The sequence below is a fragment of the Nestor notabilis genome, unplaced genomic scaffold, assembly GCF_000696875.1.
Source record: "Nestor notabilis isolate BGI_N333 unplaced genomic scaffold, ASM69687v1 scaffold27876, whole genome shotgun sequence".
Lineage (NCBI taxonomy): Eukaryota > Metazoa > Chordata > Aves > Psittaciformes > Psittacidae > Nestor > Nestor notabilis.
Genome location: NW_009932832.1, coordinates 27,241 through 32,035, shown reverse-complemented (window position 1 = coordinate 32,035; position 4,795 = coordinate 27,241).

The window sequence follows — 4,795 nt, the reverse complement described above, 5'->3', positions numbered from 1 at the left end:
GTGGGACCTGGAGAAGGGGCCTTGCTGGGGGTGTGACGCTTGAGGATGCTACGGGGGCCTTTGCTGGGGTGGGATCAGCCTGCCTGGAGCTGATGCAGTCAAGGTCTGGAAAGCATGATGGAGGCTGGGTGCTAAGGAGGGCTGGGGAGCAGGGCGACAGTGGCCCACTTGGCCTTGCAAGAGAAGGAGCAATCTGGTGAGGATGGAGTGTTCAGTGATTGACTGGGGGGAGTCTGGGAGCATCTGTGATAAGACATTAGACAATCCAGGCAAGGTGGAAGGGGGCTATCCTGGGTGTTTGTTCCTGGCTACAGGAGTTGAGGGAGCTGTAAGAGGGCTTGCTGGGGTGGAAGGTTGTTGGGTTGGTTGTTGATAAACAGCCTTAGAGTGGGAGTTAAATCATGACAGAGAAAGCCTGGATGAAGGGGTTGGGTGTTCAGGGATGGACAGGGCTGAGACACACTGCTCAGTGGCTGAAAGAAACTTGACAGTTTGGTGGGATGAGCAGTCTGGTGAGTCACTGGGAAAACTCAGTCGATGCTGGTGGTCTGGGATAGTTTGCCAGGATGTTGTGTGATGTGGGGGTTTCTGCCAGAGGTTGGGGAGATGAGGGTCAGTCTGGGCTGAAAAGAAGAAACAAGAATACACTGTGCAAAGGGATGGAAGTGGAGTTTTGGTGCTGATGAGAGAAAGAGAGGACGCAGGGAGGAAGAAAGTGTTCAAGGGGAGAAATAAACTGTTTGAGAGGGAGCAGGGCGGACTTATGGAATGAATTGGGGTCTTGGGTGCAGTGAAGGATCTGGATAGGGTGGAGGCCAATAGTGGAAGATGAGCGGTGTGGTGATGGTGTACTGTAGTCTGAATCAAGGTTGGATGATGGTTTGTGTTGTTGAAACAATCTGGACTTAGATGCTGGATTAGTTGGGACGGGACAAGTGGGATGCTGGCAGCGTCCAGTGAGGACTGGAAGGAAGGTTTGGGGCTGCTGGGTGAGGGGTGGTAAGAGAGAGCTGCAGTAAGTGGGGAGAGCTGCTGCTGAGGATGCATCATGTGCAGAGAGCACAGGCAGAAAGAAACAGAAACAGGGGAAGAGCTTTCCCTAGGGTTAAGTTGTGTTTTGTCCAGGAGCCCTCCAGACACAAGCTGGATTCATGCAAGTGGACAACACAGGAGGAGGCATAAGCAAGAGCAGCAAAGGCAGCTCCTCATCTTCGCTGGGTTAATTCTGGCTGCATCCCCACCTGCTGGGCCACAGAGAAAGAGGTTGAGATAAGATCTGTGGGATCTGTTCTATTTTAGATCAGTTGATGATGGAGCATGTCACACCAGACACTGAAGCCATCACAGGATGGACATCTGCTGTAAAGATGAGGGCAGCTGCCTCCAGCAGTGCACTGCTTTGTGGGACACATTTGGCCTGCAGCTGCTGCTGGCCAAATCTGCTCTTCTGCCTTGTGATGTCCTGATAAGCTGGTGGAGTGCAGGACCTGGCTGCTGTTAGCTGAGTGCTCTGTGTGTGAGGAGGGTGGACTGGGTGTTTTCCAGTGCTCGTGTTATTTGATACAGCATTTTACCGCCTCTTTGTCTATTTTCCATGTGTGGGAGTTGTTATTTGAATTGCAGCCCCTCGGGCAGGGTGTGTGGCACTTCGGGGTGCCTGGTGGCCAGGCTGGGCTGGGCAGAGCATTGCCAAGTGCTCTGCTGTCTCTAGAGTCTCAACTTTCACTAACCAGAATAATCCTTAGTGGTAGAAACTCTGAAAGAGCAGCAAATATATCCAAAGCAGCTATGGCAGCCTGGGGGTGTGGGTCAGTAGTCAGAAATGATCCAGGCAGCTTGGTGTGACAATTTACTGCTTGTCATCTGAGCTGTGGTAGCTGCCCATGAGCATGTTTCTGGTGTGTTGTGACTGCATTGGAAAGTGCTTAAACTCCCTTCAACGACTGCTTGCTCCAACACCAGTGATAAGAGGGTTAATGGTAAGGTTTAAATGGTTTCAGTGTTCATCCAAGTGAGTAAGTACAGAGGGGAAGTGTCTCCTTCTGCAGAGCAGACCAGCATTTCTCACAGCTGTGGGGCAGAGGTGGTAGAAGGTCATAGGTGGAGCATGGGAGGGAAGATGAACCATAAAGCTGCATAGCATGAGGGATGTGCAGCACTGAAGTCTTTGGTGCTGTTAAGCAGCATCTGTGGTGGGTGCACAGCAAGGGCAAGGGGAGGCTGCTACATGAAAGGATACACTGCTTTCCAAAGCCTTGGGAATGCTGTGTGAAGAAGAGCTTGTGGCTTCCTCATCATAACAGCAATCTCTGATATGTTATTGGTCAGTGGTGGGGCCACAGGATGCCGGTGTTCTAAACCCGTTGATTGAAGCTGCCATCATGATGTCAAAACCAGGGTTGTCAAAGCACAGCCTCATCTTATAGCTGAGGAAACTGAGTCATGGAGTGTTTAGCTGACAGTGGGACATCTGGTGGAGAGGATGAAATACCAGCATAGCTAAATGCATAGTCGGGCATCTTTCTTCTGGTCTTGAGCTCATGCTTGTAGCAAAATCAGCATCTGTGTGTTGCCTACTGTAGGTGTACATAGTACCTGTAATTTCTTTCTTTTGTCCCTCATTATTTGGTGGTAAGGCTCTATTTAAAATGGCCTCATTAAAAAGAAAATGTTTTTGAGAGTTTGAATAGTGCCTCATTGCTTTAATTTCACAGTACAGTCCCATGTCATGTTTCTGGTTTAGTTTTCTGGTTGCTGAGATGTTGATATGAGAAACTACCTGCAGATAGGACAGTATTATTCAGAGACTGACAAGTTCTGAAACCAGATAAAGACTGCTGACATTGTCCAGTGCTGGGCATCAGCTCTTCTCTGTGCAAAACGCTTCCTTCAAACTTGCTAAAACCAGTGGAGTTTGATTTTAATTATGAAGGCAGGATTCATGCTGGCAGTGGTTAATATACCAAACCAGCAAGTGCTGTGCGACCTCTTTGACAGAAAACTGTGTTAGTAGGCTTGAGCTGGAAAAACTCTAGGTGATTCGGCTCCATTAAATCTTGGATTTCAGTGCAGGAGAGAAAGTCTGCATTGAATGACACCATATGGTGGAGACATGCAGCAAGCAAATGATTTTTTGGGAGTTTTGCCAGAGTAAGAAGTATTGAATAAACTGTGCTCAATAGATTAATTTCCTTCGGTTGTATTTTGAAAAAGACTGGGTGATTTTATGACCATTAGTGACATTTGCAGTTCTGCAGCCGAAGATAAAGGTAATCAAACGTCATTCTTCAGGGCACCAGCTAATCAGTGCAGTTGTCAGGAAGAACTCCCCTCCTCCAGCCCTGTGTGTGCAGGATTTCACCCTGGATGACAAATGTAGCCTCAAATATCCACTGCTAAAGGCAGGGTATTTGGCTCAACTGAGCCCCTCGTCCTTCCCCATGTCAGCTTCTCCTTGCATGACTTTCTGAAACCGTCACGTGCACCTTCTATCTTTAACTTATTCTTTAAAAATGAACTGCCACCATGTTGTGTAGTTAAAAGGAAATTGTCGGTCCAGAGCTGCTCTTGGTGCTGTGCAGGCAGAGCACGGAGGTGTTCACCATGCCATGGAAATGCATTTTATCTGAGGTGAAAGATAACCAAGCGATAAGAGTAAGGAGAGTCCAAGACAGGTTCAAACTTGGCATGATCGTTGCCTAAACCTCATCAAGGATTGTAGGTGTGGCAGAGAAGGAATTAGCAGGAGAATCCACAGGGTGGTTTTATGGATATTCTGTGAAGTTTCTCCCATGGTTGCAGGAAAGGCACAAAGGTTTAAAGATAGAGCTCAGCAGCACTAGGGCTGGCATCACAAGCCGTGGGGACACAGGAGCCATCACCTCAATGGCAAATGCGCTTGGCTGGGAAGGGCTTTGAGAGTAAAGACAAGTGACTTGTGGCTGTAGCAGCAGGGAAGAGGGTGTCCATGCAGGGGTGTAGATATGGGGGAGATTTAGTTGCAGCGGCAGGCTGAGGTGCTGAGTTTTGTGGCTGTATTGCGTCCTGGTGAGTTGATTTGATTCTAGCTAAATATCCACGTCTTGTAGATAAGCAATTGCTGGTGACTGAGGGTGGTTTTATTTTAAATTAATTATCTGAGCTTTGTGGCTAACAAAGTTAAGCAGAATACATTTACTCCTCTTTTCTAATGGGAATCAACTGTGCTCTGCAGCAGCTTGTGGGCTGTGCTTTATCCATGCCCTGTGTATCCAGCCCTCAGTACAAGAGGAAATTGTTCTTTCCATTACAGCTTTATATTGCCAATCTGATACAATATTTAAACAGATTATCTCAATGCTCTATTTGTCCCAAACCAATTTTTGCTTTGGCTTATAAAGTGAATCTTCCTTTCAGCGGCTTCTGTGGTACAGGATGTAGTTACATGCATCAACTAGTTCAAAAGACCCATATACAGCGTGGATTTAAAGCTGAATAAACCCACAAAACCCTTAGCTAGGACTATAAATGTCACTGTATTTTTATGTATGTCTGTATTTTATTTTTTTTAAGAGAATAGGATTACTGCATGCTGCTATAACTGAAAGTCCTTTGATAATTCAAGGGATATTTTAAACCTAGCAATGATATACTTTCATAAAACCACACATCCCTGTTTTTTGAAGGATGTTAATAAGATGGTTAGCTTTACTTTCATGCTCAATGTGTTTATGAATGCTCTTGCCCATTTAGTTGCATCTCTGAATTTAATGCCCCACTCTGATTTCACAGTAATTGTCAGGAGTCTTCCCCCCCC